Source organism: Eurosta solidaginis, chromosome 4 (assembly GCF_040869045.1).
Source record: "Eurosta solidaginis isolate ZX-2024a chromosome 4, ASM4086904v1, whole genome shotgun sequence".
Lineage (NCBI taxonomy): Eukaryota > Metazoa > Arthropoda > Insecta > Diptera > Tephritidae > Eurosta > Eurosta solidaginis.
This window is the reverse complement of record NC_090322.1, coordinates 34012899-34032777: the sequence shown is the minus strand read 5'-3', so window position 1 is coordinate 34032777 and position 19879 is coordinate 34012899. Positions and strand designations below refer to the sequence as shown.

Sequence of the window (19879 nt, the reverse complement as noted above, 5' to 3'; positions counted from 1 at the left end):
AAGCGAATATTGAATTTATTGTGGGATTCGCATATGAGGCATATCAAGCAAGAATGAGAGTCGAAGCAAGTTCCGTATCAATATTACCCGTCTTTTCCTATGCCTACTATCTGATGGAAGATGTAATAAACGTATGAGAATAGTAACGAACGACGTCGTTTGTTGCTACGGAGTTGAAGAGAAACTTTAAATCTTCCAGCCAGTGCACTCCATAGACTGGGTAGGCATATACGCAGTAGGTATACATTCAGTGAATAGCGAAAATGGTCAGTTTCTTTGTCTTCTTCCAAAAGAGGAGAGGTCATAGCTTACGCCAGCGCTACCACAATAGCCCAAGGGACTTAAACTATCTGAAGTGCGAAGGGTAAGAGACTTTAACATAACCTAAACAAAAGTGTTGACTTTTGCGAGCATTCGAAGGCCCTCTCTTTCTGCCTCTTGCACTATGTCATTCTCTAGAAGAGCTGTGGCTTAAGCTTTTAAAAGCTCATAATTTTAGCTTATCATAACAAAGGAGTATTCGCCGCGTAGAAGATAATCTCATGAAGCCACGTGCAAAGCCCTCTGCCTAGGAAGGGCATTTAATACCCCATATTAGTTCAAATTAAGTGTTCGATTTGTATAAACCAATTACAACACACTAGAGCTCCACAGAGAGAAGATAAGACTAACTTATTGCTTCTGTTTAAGTGGAAAAGTATCAGCTAAGCATTGGCAAAAAATAAATTGCTTGCTAGTGGGTAAGTCCGTACAGTTGCGTGCGACTAACGAGCCATTCAATCGCCTTTTAGCATTTTAATGGGTTTTTAAGAGGCTTGCAACAACACTATGCGTTTATTTTTTCCTTTGTCCTCCATTTTATTGTGAAAAAGAGTACATTGGATTAGTGGCCAAAGCCATGAGTCACTACAGTACGTGAGTCGTAAGCAAACGAGTACACACATATGTAATTTGTTACCCAGCGGACTTTGTTTGGTCACCTGAGCATAGCTTCTGGGTTTTGCTCATTTCCATTGTACGTAATACTTTTTCGCAAAGCTGCTGTGCCAATTTGTATTGGGTTTTTGTTATCGCAAATGTGGTTTTTCTTTGCTGAATTGGCATTGTGTCCTTTCTACTTTTGGCGTTGGTCGTACGCCTTGCAGTTTGGGTTTGCTTAATTGGCGAAACGCTAACGGCAAGCTTTTGTATAAGTCAGCAAAGTTGTGTTATACTTTTGGCAGTGGGGAAATTGGTGAATTGTTATACTGTCATAAGGGACAGTGATAAAAAGAAAACCATTCCAGATGGGAGAGACTCAGCGATAAGCTACGAGAACAACAATAAAGTAGTGGAAACAACAGAGGGGGATTTGGTCAAATTCAGTTGGACATTATAAGATTGGCGATTGATCTGGAGAAGAGGTGGTACCATATTTGCAGAAGCTGCAATGTTGTTGGATACCTTGTTCTAGTTAAGCTACCGATGAATGATGGTCCACGCTTAAACAGTGGACATAGCTACCAGTCGAATCAGTTAACAAACGTTGGAACTATCGGCGAACGAGTCGAATGAGGCAACAAGCGTTGGAACTATCGGCGAGCGAAGGATCAGTTGATTTGGAGATTGGTGGTTTGCGTCAACTATCGTATATCGTGAGTGCTAAACTGGTGCTAGAGAGTGAAATGATTGAATTAAAATCAAAACGGATGTAGGATCGGTAATCATGCACAAATTGACACTCAACAAATTGTTCACCATACCTGTACAGATGAAGGGTTCGGAGTAATGCACGGCGCCGAGAAAAGACGAGATGGCTCTTCGAGTGTTCAAGAGAAAAGTTCTCCGGAAGATTTATGATGCTATCCGTGATTTCGACGGCGAGTATCGAAATAGCTATAATGATGAGCTTTATGCAGATATGCCAAAAATGTAGCGAATGAAAGCCCAAAGGCTTTGTTCCCTTGTTTTGTTACGCTAATGAACGAAGACGATTCGACCAAGAAAGTATTTCAATCGACCACAGTTTGGAAGCAGGGGCAGGTGAGCCAGTCCCGGCTCCCGTCTAGACAACATGAATCAATGAATATGTAATATTTTCTGCGACTAAGCTACAGTAGCTGGCGCAGTATGTTGCGAGCGAGTTTTGCATAGTCAAATAAGTAGCAGTAGATATCGGAGTCACAGAAAAAAACACTGGATAATTGTTGTTCACTGTCGAGACTAATGATGTCTGTGACGTGAGCTGTGATTGGGTAACTTCGATTACTGTGAAGCAGACTCAGATGCTGCCAAAATCTGTCAGTCACGGTGATTCCTTAAAGTTATCTTCCAGTCGCTGTGACAAATTTATAGTTAAGCAAATAACTGTAAAATGTACAAAAGGGGTTTGGAAACGTGTGATGTTATTGAAGCTTTGATAGTTCCAGAACAGCGATGGTGCCTCATAGTTAAATTTCTTATAAGCTAGGAACTGAACTGTGTTGGTGTTGGAGATTGAAATATGTGCTTTCAATCTCCAATACCAACACAGTTCAGTTCCTAGCTTATAAGAAATTTAACTATGAGGCACCATCGCTGTTCTGGAACTATCAAAGCTTCAATAACATCACACGTCTAGATTTGGCGTAAGAGGTTTATTAACTCAGCGTTTAAAGAAAAAAACTAGAAATATGCCATAAACTCCGATTGAGTTATGGCCAGAGACCTCACCATCCTTTCAGAACTCAGAAGTTTGAAGTGGTCATATCAAACCACATCAGGGATAGTCGGGCTAGTATCTTGAGGTGCTTTTTCTGAAGCTCACCGCATCTGTATTGGGCAAAGGAGTACAAACATAGAGAAACGTTCAAACCATTCGGGGATCTCTCTGCAGTGACTCAAACAACGGGTAAAACGACAATGCATCAGTAACATTTGGAAAGACAAGATAGTGAAAGATCCTGTTGCTAAGGTAGCCGCACACCATCGGATAGCCAAGCAATGCCAGAAATTATAAACTGCGGCCTCCAAGGTAATCCATGAATAAAAGGATGGAGTTCGTAGCGAAAACATGCCTCCGACCCAAACATACACATATGTAACTCCTTGGGCAGTGCTGCCTAGTCACAAGCCTATACGTTCAGCACCAAATAAGAAAGGAGTGGGACATGGTCAAAGTCTTGTGAACCCATAGATATACCTCGATTCCTTGTGCTGTTTGCATCACCTCTTTAATGCCAAATGTGACCGACTCAGCTCACACCTTTCACCAGTCGCCAGATTCCATTAAAAGTCAAGCTTTTAGAACTTCCAATTGCGAGTCCCTTCTTTAAAATAAAACCTTGCCTTTTCGACGCGTTAAACAAATTTCCGTAATAAAGTTTTGTAACCAAGTCTCATTACTAAGTAAACAAATTCTATTATGACGCTGGGGTTTAGGACGGAAGGGGTGACAAGAACGTAAATAAATATCATACCTTGCACGCCAAACTGCAGTCTCCTGATGCTCAAATTCTAGTAACTATGTGAGTAATAAAGTTAAACTAATTTCTGTAACATTGTTGTGACGGGGGAGGCTGTGGCAAATGGTGTTTAGAGATGTGTTAGCGCCATAGGATATTGAATTTCCCATCTAATAATATTGCGCGAAACTAAATGTAATATGAAAACCATACAGATATATGCAGGTGAGATTGGCTATGTGAGGATGTCTGATAGAAAAACAAGGTGAGCCAAAACTAAAGAGAACTAATAATTGATAGGCGTGAACTGGCTTATGTGTTTCCTCTTAGATTGGATTTCAGAAGTAAAAAAGACTGAATACGTTCAGTCAACAAGAAAGCAAAGTTTTGAACTACCTGAACATTTTCTATGTCGTTCATTCAAAAAGTGCGCTATTCAATCTTCAAAAAGTAGAGTTATGGGGCGCCGATTGAGCTCTATCCAATGAAGTAGGGGGGGGGGGGGGGGGGTGATCCATTAAAAGCAAGTGAAAAGCTAAAAATTGGAGTAATATCCAAGTGGAAATCGCGGCGATTAATTCAATAAGATGCTATTTAGTGCTCTTAAAGCTATGTAGTTTGATATTAATTCTATTAGCCTTGTGAATTTTCAGCTTTGAAGCTCAATAGTCATGGTCGGCGGCAATCTCCGGTCGGATTTTGTGCGAATAAGGCATGTTTTTCGGACCATTCAATGTTGCTATAGTACCATGATTGGCTACGTAGTCTGCCTGCTCATTACCTTCATGTCCCTGGTGCCCGGGCACCCATCGTAACAAAACTTTGTTTTTGGGTCTGAGATCAGGAGCTAATTGAGGTATTCAATACGCGCTGATGGAGTTCTTTCAACGTTTGCCTCACTTGGAAAAGAGGAATACATCCAGCAGACAATACTGCTTTTTGTGTCACTACCTTTATCTTGCTGATTTTGGTATCGGTGTCATCGCGTCCACTGAAGAGCCATTTACTTTTTTCTAAGAAACTTTCCTGATGTATATTGCATTCCATAAGCACCGAAGAATGTGAGCCATACTAAATTTAATAGCAGTAATTTTTTTCGATTTGACCTTGCAGGTAGATGAGGAAGACCCATCTGCTTCTTCAGCTACCTACTGATGTCCAGCCTGAGCAATATTATCTTCAGCCAATAGCTCATATGGAACCATCAATCGAGGCGTATATTCTGCATCACCCTGTTTTCGTGCAACAAAGTTTCTGTTATCATCAGCGAGCTCATACACAGAATCATTTTATTGAATATGACTTTAAATTTTTATAATTTTCTATTGAGAGTTTCTATGTTCGAACCCTTTGCTACAATTAAGATTGTGCGTATTTTTTAATACGATTAGTAACTTGAGACAAGGATAAAGGAATGCATATCAGTAAATATGTTAGTGTTCTCGTGGCAATTGAGGCTTTTTCTTTTAGAAAACGTTTGTCAGCTCAAGGACTGTTTACGTAGCTGCACATTTCACTTCCTCCCTTGACGCCAATCGAATATTTCCTATTTTGCTTATTACATACATGATTACTCTTAGTTACTCTTACTTTACTTTCAAGCCCTCTTCCATTTTGACTTCTTTCCTCCCTTCACTTCACTTACCTATAAAACAGCGCACATCGTAACTGGTGCCAATCGGTGCTCCATAATAACGTTTAGCTGGTAGTAATTGTACACTTGGTGGCGCTTGTGGGGTTAAAGTGAGCGTAAATGGATGAGCACCATCGCCGAGACGTTTTATCAAGGCTTCCTAGAAAGAAGACAAAAGAAAAAAGCCAAAAAGGTAGAGATGGGGTGTTTGTACTCTTAGATACTAAAATTAGTCTTGAGCTGGCAATGAAGTTTTTCCTCAAATACTTCTGACGTCTTCTCATAATACGAACGCACAAATGGACATTACACCTTAAGGTCATGCTCGTGACGCCGTCTTCCAAATAAAATCAACTAATCATCACCGACACCAGCACAAGGACGTTTGGGCTTTGACCAGAAATCGTCCTTCCCTCCCTCTCCCTATTCCTTGAAGTCTTAATATCCCTTTTCTCTTTACATTTCACTCTCCCCTTTCCCCTCCCTCTTCCTCCATTTTCCTCCCCCTTGCCCTCTCCCTCCTTTCGAACATACTGAAAAACCTACAGGGTATGCGGTGACACCCTGAGTTTTTCCTGTAGGCAGACAGGGATATCATGAGTAAAATCCCCTAGATCTGACAGTTCTGCGAAGGAGGGTTGAGTTTTGGAAGCGGATCAAATATGGTTAACACAGCATTATCCTTGAAAGCGGGCGAGAAGACAATGAATCCTAAAAAAAAATGTCTCTTGAGAAATTTTGCTCCCTTGAACATTTGAGGAAGACATGCGGAAGCTGGGCTTCTTAAGTTTTGATTGACACTTGTTAAGCTTGCACTGCTAGCTTCTAGACTGTTAATTCTTCTAAGCCCTTCATCCGGTTAGTGAGTTCAATATTCCAGCACCAACAAATATCAGCTGTGAACTCATAACGGCTGCTGTCACACCAGAGGGGTGAGAATATTAACCGTGGTGAAGCAGCTCTGTCCTAAGTAGCGAATAAAATCCATGGGCTCGTAGGTTCGACGACTCAAACATATTTTTCTCGCTGAAGTCAGGCTACTATCAGAGAGAGCCAGTGACTTAACGTACATTATTCATATCCACTGAAGAACTGTCAATGTCTCGAAAACTCTTCCAAGACTTCGAGGAGTGTTTTTGTGGCTGCAACATAAACAAATAACAACAGCGTTGTTTTCGATTTACTGATTTCGTTATAGCTTTTTTCAGCTTTTTCAAGTGGAAAATTAACTGGATCTCTCTCGAGCAATAAAATCGATAATCGGACGTGCTGAGCCCTGGAGACTTTGGAGCCCTACTGGCCACTTACGATACGTTCCCGTCTGAACAGATACTTGAAATATGTGTGCTCATGCCACTCCTTGTGAAGCAATGTGATTCATTTGGTCTTTGCAGTATCTATATCAGGGTTGTGTCTTCTAGCATGCTCTTGGGTATCTGTTCTTTAATAAATGAAGGGCGTGCAGCCAAACCGTAAGCCCCGTTTTGTTATTGTTTTACTAGAAGTACAGTCATTTTTCGATGGTTTGGTGAGAGATATCAATGCTGATAGTCCTCTGCTGGCTGTAGATCTCGGGAGCGGTTTGATATAACCAAGTCGAACACTCTAGGTCATGCCCCCCTCTCCACCTCCTCCTTTCGCTATCGCGACCTGTGGCAATTGTGGACTGGATATTGAGTTCTGAGATTTGGTTTATTAAGTTGTCCACAAAACTCACGACTTAGCAGGCAACACTGCTACTATAGAAACGCTTGTTCGCTAACAAGCAAAATTCAGTGCATACTTATAGGCGCTATGATTAAAAAAGTGAATTTAAGGTGCGCATTTTAAAAGCGAAAGTTGAGAGTAATTTATGCAGCACGAAGAAAAATAAGAAGACAGAAAGTTTAAAAGTAAGAAGAATTTAAATAAAAGTTGTGTTTGTCGTTGTTGTTGTTGACTCACCTGCAAAGGGCTGAGTGATTCATGCGATGGCTCCTCATTCCTTGGCCAAACTTGATGCAGTGACATGATGGCCTCATTGCAGAAACGCAAGCCCATTACCTCCTCATCCTCACGTCCATACCTTCAAAAGCAACAACAAAAGACAAAGTAGAATATTGATAAAACAAAAAATAATATCAACAATTTGTATAAATTTTTCAATTAAAGTGCCAGTTCAAGTGCGTCAAACACTGAAGTAATGAAAAATTGATTGATTGATGTTGGTTGGGCAATATGAGAAGGAAAGATAGAGGCGGAGAGAGGTTAGGTCTGTGGACCTTAAATGGATGCATAATTTGAAAAAGCGTTGAGCTTTAGCCCAAAGGCAATCCACTTTAGTGATACGTGCATGCCACCCGAGTATGTTGTATGAATAAATTATTTTTGCCGTTTAAATGCAACATAAAATTGTTTATGCATAAGTTTTCGCAAAAGGACCGAAACGAAAGGATGTGCAAATAGCGACCGGAGTGGCTTGCTTCTGTAGATTGGAATTGCAGGAAAGATGCATTTTATATGCAGATTAAATATGCATATTTCAATTTTGTCAATGAATAAATTATATTTGGTTTACTTGCAGCACGAAATAGGACGTGAACTCTGGAAGTGATGTCAGCAAGTCATATGTGAGATGAGGTAATCGAGTGTACTTTTGAATTTCGAAACACTCTCTATTTAGTTGTTGATGCGTCTGCTCTGAAGGACACGTTATCATAGACGGACGGAATACTTTTAATGTTTAAGATGTGCGCAAGTTTCGAAGACCTAATATCAGCATGGATCGCGTACTCGTCGCAGCCGAAATACGTGCCCGCCTGCCAACTATCTCGCAACTTGACACTCACATCTACTCTCTGAGAGCACAAGGCAACCCGAGGGGAATGCCGCAGCTGTGGGAGCACTTCGTACCGCCGCGAAGGAAAAAAAAAAATGGTTATGGGGACCACACAAAAACAATTGGTATAATGAAAATTGCAGCGTTGCAACCGAAAGAAATACGCTGCCTAAAGGGAGCTAGGTCAAAAGCGAACGCAACAAGAAGAGTGTGTCGACGCCACCGTGAGTATTGAAAGAAACCAGAAGGGCGCGAGTGCGAGGAGCTTGAACTGCTAAGCATAAAAAAGTTTGGGGATGTGTTTATAATGACTTATAAAAAACATGTAAGCCGCGATAAGCTCCGAAGAGATTTTAGGCCGAGCTTCTCTTCTAATGTGCGCCGTGCTCCTCAAATGTTTCCTACCAATTGGCGAGACCGGACCTACTTGTTTTTTGCCGACTCCGAACAGCATCTGCAAGGCAGATGAGTTTTCACTCAGAGCTTTTCATGGAAGAAATACACTCGGAGTTGCCAAACTTCTTTCTTTTCTTTCACTTTGATGTTGCTTCGCCCGTGAACCCAGGATCTTAGGTGTGGTAGGCGTAGCACGCTACCACTACACTGCGGCGGCTACCAATATCATTCATATATGGTAAGTCTGTACCGCAAACATTTGTCTTGCACATGCCCCCACTTTTGATCAGTAGGTGACATCGATTGCCCATTACTTTTCGGGGAGTTTGGATATTGCGCTTGAGGGAACCTAGTTCCTTTTCCCAGACAAAGGTGCTTCCACCGCCACAGTTTCCATTGGCCAGAGCACCATATAAATTCCGTAGATATATTTCCACCAATCCGCCAAGTGTAACCCTGCGCCCATTGATTTCACTAACCATCGTTTGCTTGAAAATCGTTCCACCGATTTGTCGTCGCCGATTCACCAAGACTACCCACCGGTATTCACACCGAATCGTCAGTGTCGCCTTGCTCGACATCGATTGTTTCAGCCACCGATTGCTTGGAAATCGAACCACCGCGTCTTCATATGCGCCTCGCCGACTTACCAGCTCTTTCAACCGTCATCCACTAAGCTACCGACTCGAAATTTGCGACTTACCAAGGATAGATTCCACCAACCACTGGTTGCTTGTTAATCGATCCACCGATTCATCATCGCCGATTCACCAATCCTATCCACCGGCATCCACCGATTCGGCAGCTGCAACTCGCCAACAACCGACTCACCAAGCCCCTTCACCGACATTCACCAATTCGCCGGCTCACATACTACGCTTGTCGGGTATCGGCTTCACAACCACCATCTTCGCTCGGCTGATTCGCCAATCTTATCCACCGATTCGTGATCTGCTTCTCGGCGAGTTTCGACTCTACAAACCATTGGTTGCTTGGAAATCGATACACTACACCAGGATATAAACGCCACAAACCGGCTGTCCCATAATCGTACCACCTCCACTGGTCGATATGACACAGGCCTACTGAAAGCCCAGTCACCGTTCACCGATTCCACCAGCAATTGTAAAGTGTCTGCCAACAGGTACATGATTCATCCGTTCACCCGTATTTCCCCGCCTGTTTCGCCTATTTGGACATCCGCACCTAGAGTTCAGGTCCGATATCTTACTCTTTGTACAGCAGTCATTTGCCAGCATACCGGTGTCCGTGTAGGCTTTTGGGCTAAACTGCCTATACATTAAGCTTTTCTAGTGTTTTTTGCATGATTTACCGCTGATCATGTTGGTGCACCGACCAGATTTTATTACACCTACATCAACTGAAGATGGCTCTAAATGAATCATTCAATTCGAGCGGATGAAGTAGGCTGTCTTTATGTCAGTGTAATGCTGGTAATATTTCATCCAATTGTCATTTCAAGCCACTCTAGTCTATTCAGGCAGACAGTACGAATCCAAGACTGATCTTAGTCGCTTGAGAGTCACACGCTGCATATGACAGTGTCTTTCTTTTGAAACATGAGAGGGTAATGACACTTCATCTTCAGTTGTTGCAGAGCGTTTTTGTTTTATAAAAGACCAGATACACGATTCGGCAAGCCCATTCTCATGGCCCTATTACCATGTCTATTATCAAGGCAGTTAGTCTAAAATGTTGGGCATGTTATGAAAAAAGTCCAAAGTTTGCAGTGTATGGTCAGACACCCATGTTACACGTGCGTCACTTAGTTAACTCATATAAGACTACTGTAGCTCTGCTTTAGCAAATTTTTAGTAAATAAAAACTAGTAAAAAAAATTTGAGAAACTCTCAATACTCACCGAAAAGTCAAAGTCAGCTGCGCATACACCCTGTATCCCTGTATCGCTTTTGGGTCCACATAAATAATACCGCGTAATATGGCTGGATTATTGCCGGATAACGATATCTCGCGTGATGGTAGATACAGGGTGAGTACACAATTGGGCGAAGTTTTCTTATAAACACGTTGAGTGCCGAACTCTTCTTTTTGGGCGCATCTGTGAGAAAATAGGAGAAAAAAAGAGCTCAGTTAAAAGTTTTGATATAATATTAGAAGCTTTGGGGTGAAGTACTTATGCTAAGATTCAAAAAAATTTAGTTTAATGATAGTCATTCCGTAGCAACATTCAAGAAATCTATAGAATAGATGACGACCTGTATTACGACATCCTATGCTGTAATTAACTGTACTAATACTACCGATATATGTACGTACAAAGAAATAGTATGATAGTTTGGGTATAGATGAAGTGGTTGCCCGAAAGCACAAATGGGCCAGCGACAAAAATTCTCGTTGTGATTCCACGAATTGACACTATTACCTCTCCTTTTCGCATCATTCTGGGAACCTTATAAAGACAACGTCGTCAGATAATCTAGAATGCGACAATTATCTTTAAAAGGAGCTCCCAGAAAGCGCTGTCTAGTGTCAGTTAGCTTCGGGCAGATGAAGTGAATCACAATTTCCTCCTCTTCATCCTCCTTGCAGCTCCTGCAGAAACGAACATAAGGCGCTTTTATCCTATCTGCATGCCTGTTTATAAGGAAGTTCTCAGTTAGTACTCATAGAAGTAAGATTATTTTATCCCTACTTAGGGGGTAAACATGAGGGAATTTTTTAGGATCTTATTTTGGTCAGGTTTGCTTAGATATTCTACACTTCGGTAAGTAATTTTACGTCGGCTTGACTGCGGACGTGCTCTTTTGGCATTAGCTTGCATATGCCCCTAAGCGTTCTTTATCAGAAAAAATCTACCTGGTCGTATCTTGCCTAGCGAATTTGTTTAAAATGTTCCTGTGACCCGGGACCCATATGAGGTGTACATGGATCTGTTGGGCTATCTCTTGAAAAAATTGGTGACAGTTTATTGTTACGTCAGAGTTTGAGGGCTCCGAGCCAAGAGATTTGATAGCCGCCTCGCTGTCGCTGAAAATAAAAATTTCGTTGTCGATATTTTGTGGCTTATCTTAACTGCGGCTTCCATAATGGCTGATAAATCTGCCTGGAAGCCACTTCAGTAATTGGGTAGTCTGAGGGAGATTTGGACGTCTAGGTCTCTTGAAATCACTCCTACTCCAACTCTGTTGTCAACAGTAGGGCACCTATCAGACTTCTCCCAATCATCCTTACAGGGAATGTTTACCAAAAAGTTGCTTTCCACAACATTTATGGTCGCAGAGCGATCTGTGCTAAGGTGAAGAAAAATGCATTTCATTAGAATTCTATAATGTTCTGTGGTTTTTGTATTCCAATTTGACAACTCTCTTGGCCCAGGGTTGGTGTTGCCCCTGATCAGTTCGGTGTGTGTTGCAGAAATCACCGTTGTGTAAGTAGTGGACTCTTTTTAAGGTTAGGTCTATAAATACTCAAAAACAATTGATAACCGGAGTGTCCAACATGAGCTTTTCAATATTTATCATGCTTAGTTTGGGTTAGCTTGAGGGGACCCTTACGAAAGAACCTCGCAAAGACTCAATGTGTTTAAAGTGTTAAAAGAAGTTTTCTTGACCACACTGAAAACCCCATAAAATAACACCGTCTTCTTGCGAAATACTAGGAGTTTTCTTGGACCTATTCTTCTACTATGCCGCCCCTTGTAACTGTATCCTTGACCTCGCGAGCACAGGACACGCAGAACGTGCTTAGCCATTTCTTTCTGCAGCTCGCACTTCAGTACGAACATTAATATTGTATCTGACCTCTGCAAGAGCTCGTGCCGGGAGTGGCCGCGAAAGGGACTCTACGACCAAGAGAATTCAGCACGTAAAAATTAACTGAAACGATTTTTAAAGACAGCCGAACCACCTTAAAAGCCATCAGAAGCCAATATGATAAAGTCGGATATCAAGCGGAGCTGTTGAGCTTCGCTCGCGCGCGTAAGACATTGAAATGTCTCCCTCTACTGAGTCACGGAATACAACGAAATTGAAAAGACAGAACTTGCAGATAACACGGCCAAAAAGGGTTCCGAAGTGGATATAAGCGAAGCGGATAGCTCCGTCTGATTACCGCTGGGTTATCCACTGAAGAAGATTAAGGAATATGAGATTGGGGCAACGGACTTGCTGTGGACTGACCACGATGATTGCGGCCTCGACACAGCTGTCAGGATGTGGAGAAAGAGGAGTCAATTTATCACCTTCTCTGGCGAGGTCCAGGACTGCAAACATGACGACTCAGATTTCGGGCCGAACTGTTTTTTGCCTGTCTGGCAGAGTTTGGGAAGGTGGATCTTTCACTTATATTTAAGTTCATTAGAGAAAGCAAGTTGTTCGTTGAGGACTACTAGGAAGTAATCTGGTTGGATGATTGTGCCGCCAACCGGCATTTAGTGAGGGCATTTATAATAGACAAATATGACTCCGAGTGAAAGTGTGGGAAATTTCTACGCATGACCTTTTAACCCAACCTTATCTCAGCTAACCCATACATTACGCAGTTCGCATTTCAAAATCTTTCTTTGCAAATGGAAAATGCATTACGCCTCCAACTTTGCGATATGATTATTATTGCGCATTTCTCTTTTTCTTTTCTCACCTCTCCTCACTCTCGTAAACATCAACGCTTGCTGATACACTTTTTATTAAAATGCATTATTCAGTAAGCACAGTAAGTAATTTCGCCGCTGTTTCCCATCAGTCTTGTCTTACAGTGAATGCATCTGTAATTAAGCGTCAATGAATTACAAATTAATTATGCATTAAAAAAAAAAAACAAACGCACATTCAAAGTGCTTAATGAAGAACAAGAACTCAAACCACGTAGGTGTTGACAGTGCAGCAATGAGATGTTGTGGTTTTAAGGTGGTCAAATGGACCGCCCACAGCACGGTAGCGCAAGGCAGTGGTGAGGTCGAATGTACAAAAAAAAGTCTTTCATTATGCCAGAACGCAGAAAATGTGTCTCGTGTGGTATGTGGATGTGTGTGTGTGGTCATCGAGTGCTTGTTGTTTGCATATTTTCACGTACACACATTATGGTTCGGCTCTAAAGCCCAAACTTGTTTGTTTCCATCTGTGCTCATCTCATTTGTGTTATTATTCGCTAAATTATTTGCTTTGGTTTGGCGCTCGTTTGCTTGATTTAACTACTCTACTGCTATTTCTATTGTTGTTGCACATTTTTATATTAAAATTTTTTAAAGTTTCCCAAAGTGTGGTGTGTCCCTCAGAGCTGTGTTGGTGGGTGCGCGTGTGCACCTCGATGATTAATGTTGTCTTAAATGAACCCGTAATTGGAAAATTAATTAATTAAATTTGACTGCACTCATAATTGTCAGAGTTTAAGCATAAAAATAATGAGCAATTTATTATGAATTATAAATTTACTTAAAAAATTTTATATTGGTTTTTAATGGCCCATTTTACTTATTTACCTATTCAAGAGCTTTAATACCATTATTAATCTCTAGCGTAAGAGAGCCTGCGTGAAAGTGTCCCATACTTATACTCGGGCACATTTTTGTCTACTGTGAGTGCTTTCTGTTAGTGCCGGGTGGCAGAACTTTCGACAGATCATATTACTTCCTGGTAGCCCTCAGCAAACCAATGCTTTTCTTATGCACTTAAGTACGCGTGAATCTTCCCAACCTCTGCCAGACTATCGCAAAACCGCGCGCCCAGAAATCTGAGTCATCTTGTTTGCTGTCTTGAATATCTGCAGAGAAAGTGATGAATCCTATCACCTTCCGCCTCATCCTGACAGCTTTTGCAGAGGCAGCTTATTGGTTCTCGCCTCCATCTGAGCATTGGTGCAATAACGCAATGTCATGTGATTACATCCGTAAGTAATCTAACTCCAGATTTTGTAGCTTGAGAAGGAAGGTATTTCCTTTTCTATCCAAAAATGGCCGTACGGACCTTCAAGTTTTGCCATCCAACCGGTTAGTACACAGCAAGTCCGTTGACTTAATGTCATGCAACTCGATTTTCCTCATGAGATAACCCAGCGGTGGTGGTATGGAACTACCTACCTCACTTATCATTGTGCCCAGGTACCAGCAAATGGAGATATTGAGATGCTTTGTGGAAGCCAGATGTTCGACATTATCACGTTGGCATTTAAGGCCGCCTGGCTTTTTGAAACCGCCGTACTATGGTCGGTGTCGGTCGTAAGGCCAGTTATGATTCCGTTTAATCGTCCCCTTTTCAGGCCATCTAACCTCGTCGCGTTCCCGTATTCTGTTGATTTCTACATATTGGATCCTCTTATTCGTGAAGCCCTTTCGCGACCCTTCCTGAAATGCGCTGCTCACTGCGCATGGCATTTCTAGGCATGCTTTTCTTGGCACATCACCAATATTAGGTCATTGCTCTTTTTGTGCTGCGCCTTCCACCAGACAAGACCTCCATATGTAAGCATCGATCGAATGACCATGTTGTACATGCCACAGAAGTAATGTGGTGACAGTACATTACTTCAAATAGATTTTTAAAATAATGTATCCAACGCTACTACTGGTAGACTCTGCGTGTTCTTAAATTGATATAATAACTGACCAATTCTGTCTACCTCGAGAGCCGATGATCCATAGAGGAGAAACAGCTTTGGTGAGTTTGTGAATAACAAATAAGCAACATTCCGAAAAGAAATCAATAGCTTTTCGATATCAAATCCATAACTTTTAACTAATAGGTAACTTTTCGATAACAAATCGAAAACACACCAATAACAATCCAATAACTTTTCGATTAATAATCGATTAATTTTAATAAAAAAATGGACAACTTACAGATGAGTCATCAGTTTTGTATTGAACTTTAATCCGTACCTGTTACATAACGAACCACTGAATCGTCAATAACTTTTCAATATGAAGTCTATAACTACTTGGTAAAGAATCGACACCAAATCTACAACACGCTGAAAACAAATCAACACATTTTCGCTAACGAATCAACCTCTTTTCGATAGCAAATCGGTCAAATTTCTATAACATTTTGATAACATATCGATCATTTTGATAACTTTTCGATAACATATCGATAACCTTTTGATGGCAATTCCGCAAGCCTACCGATAACAAAATTTTTGATTGCAAATCAACCACTTTTCGACAACAAATCTGTAAAATTTCGATAACTTGTATATGAAAAATAGAGAGTTTTTCGACAGTACATAAGTCGATAAATTTTCCACAACAAGCTGATAAAAAACAAGTAAGGACGGAACTGTGCCAAAGAATTCATATCTTTTATGAAAGGAGCTGAGAAATAATCTCATCCAATTCGTAATATCCCAATAGTCGACTATACATATAAGATGTATGTATGTACATAAGCGACATTTTCAATAGATATAAATTAAAACATAGATCGGTAATCCTCAGACTAAGTTTCACTAAATCCTTTATGAAATTTGAAACTTGGAGCCCCTTATCTGAACAATTAGTTTATTTGGGTTATATACTATATATACGACCGATCTATAAATTTTTTCTATGGCGAATAACTCTAGAAGCAGCAAATGGCATAAGTCCTAGAAAGCTTCTAGTATTTGTATATGTATGTATGGTTGACTAACTTAACTCAAATCAAAGAGCATAAATTACCGGTTTACTACGAGTGGCGAGTAACTCGTTGGAAATCAAAAAAATGCTGCCGAATGTTTTCTATCCGTGCGATGTAGGCTCCTTATACAACTGTGATTTTTGGAAAGAGAATTAATTAATTAATTAAATACACTCGGAAAAATAAACACAAACACCCCACGAAAATGCTTGAAGACATTTTCTGCACATATCGCACAAAAAACAAGTATGGAAGGCTAAGTTCGGGTGTAACCGAACATTACTTACCCAGCTGCCATATTACCGCTTGCAAAAATTTTAAATTACCTTCTTTTAAAAGTGGGCGGTGCCACGCCCACTGTCCAAAATTTTACTAATTTTCTATTTTGCGTCATAAGGTCAACCCTCTTACCAAGTTCCATCGCTTTATCCGTGTTTGGTAATGAATTATAACACTTTCGGTTTTTCGAAATTTTCGGTATCGAAAAAGTGGGCGTGGTTATAGTGCGATTTCGTTCATTTTAAATAGCGATCTGAGATGAATGCCCAGGAACTTACATACCAAATTTCATTAAGATATTTCAAAATTTACTCAACTTTTGGATCATGTTTACAGACAGACGGACAGGCGGACATGGCTAAATGAATTTCCTTTTTCGCCCAGATCATTTTGATATATAGAAGTATATATCTATCTCGGTTAAATTATGCCGTTACGGGGTACCGTTTAGAGGTTTACGCCGATTACTTTATCGGCGGCGGCGGCGTAGACTTGGTGAAATATCGGCGCCGGCTCACGCCGTCGTACTTGGTAAATAAATTTTGATCTCCACAAGTTTTTTCAATTACTCTCTGACCTTACAGAAATTTTGAAAAATTTATGGTTCTCAAATTTATATCCAGCAATTTTTCCCAAATGCTTAGATTTAACACTTCCTGAATTTAAAGATTAAAATGAATATATTTATTGTATAATGACGTTTTTATTCAGATACATCTTGTAAGAACAGCTATTTTATGTCTATATTTTAGGCCACTAAAAATATACTTCCAGTATTCATATAAAAAATACCTATTTGAAATTTTCTTTGCAATATCCATAGTTATTGTGAATAAAAATAATTTTTTTTACGTTGTGCGGGCTGAGCTGTGACCGCTTATTTGTAATAGTAAGGCCAGCAATAGAAAAAACCCGCTCACTGGGTGTACTCGTTGCCGGAATACAAAAAACTTTTTGTGCCAACTTAGATAATAGTGGCATTGCAGCAGCCTTTTCCCTCCAGAAATTTAAAACATTTTGGTTTGATGACAAACTCAACAGCAAATGGCATTCTGCTGATAAATTCATGTTTTTTGAATTTGTGGAATACCTCTGCGCAAGCTTCAATATTTTAGAGGAAGGTGGAGAAATATCTTTATCATTATTACCTTCGGTATTTTTTGAGTCGCCAATAAGGGATTTATACATTTTAATTAAGAAATTTACTTTCGTAATATTTCTGTCGTTGCAGTAGTCCGTGACACAATCCAGTGTGCTGAAGCGCGGATCAAGCAGCGCTGCGCACACTAATATATCATTTATTGGAAATCTATAGTCTAGTTTGCTTCTTATATTATTTTTAATTTTTTGAATTAAATGCAACTGTGAAAAGTTTGCATTATTCTCATCCAAATCAATGTCGATGTTCTCAGATAATATTGTCACTATCTCCGTTCGAATAATTAATGCAAGAGAAATAGATGGATATGAATCGCCAGACAAAATGTTCACAGCATCTTTGAATTTTTGTAAAGAGTCCTTCAACTTGTACATAAGCTGTGCTTCAGCTTCTAGTAAAATCAAGTCAGTTTTATTACAGTTTTTCAGCAATTTATATATTGCGGCTCTTTGAGACCCAAGACTATCAAGCATTGACAGAACGCTGTGCCATCTTGTTGCGACCGCGGTTTTTAGAGTGACATTTTTTTTGCCCATCAAACTACCATGTAAGTCATTAGGATTGTTAATGTGCTTATACGTTTCTAACGGAACATCGTCTAGTGGACCAAATTCGTCATCGTAGTCGACCCAACACAAGTCTTCGGAAGCAAGGATTTCCTCCAAGTTGTCAATATTTGCTAAAATTTCGTTTTGTATTGTATCAGCTTGGCATCTTAAAACATCTGTTTTAAAAGAAAGGGCCCTTGCAATACTTTTGCACTTCGCAATTAAGTTGCTTACTTCAGGGACGGAACTATAGCCATCTATAGTAAGCAAATTATGTAGCCCATGCCCAAGGCAGAAATGGTTGTTGATGCACCCTAAATCAATGGCTTTTTTAATGTTACTACCTTGATCAGTGACAACAAAATTGGTTCCCAGCTTTAATTTGAAAAAATCTGTTACTTGTTCAAGTTCTGTTAAAATGTTATTGTCAGTGTGAGACTTTGAAATGTATTTTGTTTCCAAGCTGAGATTTTTCAACAGGAAATTTTTGTCGAGATAATGAAAAGTAAATGTAATATAATTTCTTCTTCGAAAATTATCAGTCCACAAATCAAATGTTAGTGCAAAATGTTCCTGGCCAGAGATTTTTTGTCGAACTGTGTTTAAAACGCATTCATAAACATCATCTAACGCTGTTGTTGAAATGGTTTTGAAATGTGGTATATCACCATCAGCTAATACAACTTTGTATTTTTTTAGGAAGCCTTTTATTCCATTATTGGAAATTGTATGGAACGGTACTAAATCTCGTGCCATCCACAATGCCAAGTCTCTTCCCAATAGCCATTTGGAATTCGTTGAAGATTTTTTAGGACATTTTTTAAAAAAGTTTGATATGTTAGAACTACTTTCAGCGTCGAAATCACGAATATTGTGTTCAGTTTTTAAGTGCCTCGTTAGATTCCCTGTATAAACGTTTTTGCTATATGACTGGATCTTGGAACTAAAATATTTGTTACTTGTGAAATAGAAAAAGTACTAGGCTCAAAACTTACCAAGAAAAAATTATGGATGAATCCTCATTTTTCTGTTTTGTTAGACAAAGGTTGCAAAAAACTTTTTCTTTTTCAATAGTTTTTCCAACTTGAGCCTCTTCTAACGTTCCGAAAAATTGCCAAACACTGCTTTTATGTCGGCTACTTGCAATTTGTAGTTTGATTATGTAATCCTTCACTGCCTTTTCCATCTGTAAGTTACAGGCCGATAAAGCAGAACGAAAATGCATAAAATTTAAGAACAAATTAGTTAGCTTTTATGCATTTTCACATATTAAACGCTTTCTTACATAACATAATTTATTTTTTAACAGTCTTCATTAATTAGAGATGTTGGTACATCAAACAAAAGCTACTTGCACTATCTACTAATAATAAAATGGGTAATTCTATACGACAGCATGGCACTACTAATACGCGTCCAAAAATATCGAAAGAGGTGTCGAAAGACGCGTATTAATCTCGAGAACAATAATACGAAACGGGAAAATAAAAATTTTATCTCTATCCGGAGATATTTGCAGTTGAAGTTGGCTATTTTCATGTGATTGTTGTAATCGTACCCACAAAAAAAATTGTGAACGCAGAAGGACTTCACCGTGGCGGTAGCCACGATTATACCACACACCCGGACTTGGCATGGCGTAGCCCAGGGTTATTTTTTATAAGCGCGGCCAAAGGCCGCCAACGCAGAAAGATGTTCTGCGCAAAAATACTATGGATTTCACCGCCAGTTTGGGAGGGACCCGCGGGTCTTTTTCGGTTTTTCGTTAATATCTTTTGAACGAGTTAAAATTTTTATTTTCCGGCTTCGGATTATTAATACCGAATTCATTTTTGGACGCGTATTAGCAGCTACCGCCACGGTGATGTCCTTCTGCGTTCACAATTTTTTTTGTGGGTACTATTACAACAATCACATGAAAATCGCCAACTACAACTGCAAATATCTCCGGACAGAGATACAATTTTTCTTTTCCGCCTTCGGATTATTATTCTCGAGATTAATACGCGTATTTTGATAGCTCACTCGAAAC

General features: G+C 40.0%; 1 protein-coding gene and 1 pseudogene across 1 annotated transcript in view; both read right to left on the bottom strand.

The window, feature by feature from the left end:
• The window catches only part of LOC137248445 (uncharacterized), an 81914-nt gene extending 74810 nt beyond the window's left edge, over positions 1-7104 (bottom strand). The window contains exon 1 of the mRNA XM_067779380.1: positions 7000-7104. The gene's annotated coding sequence lies outside the window, so the exon portion shown is untranslated. The remainder of the gene's footprint in view (positions 1-6999) is intronic.
• Positions 7105-10220: 3116 nt separating this feature from the next.
• Positions 10221-19879, bottom strand: part of LOC137249577 (hydroxymethylglutaryl-CoA synthase 1-like) — a 147760-nt pseudogene continuing 138101 nt past the window's right edge.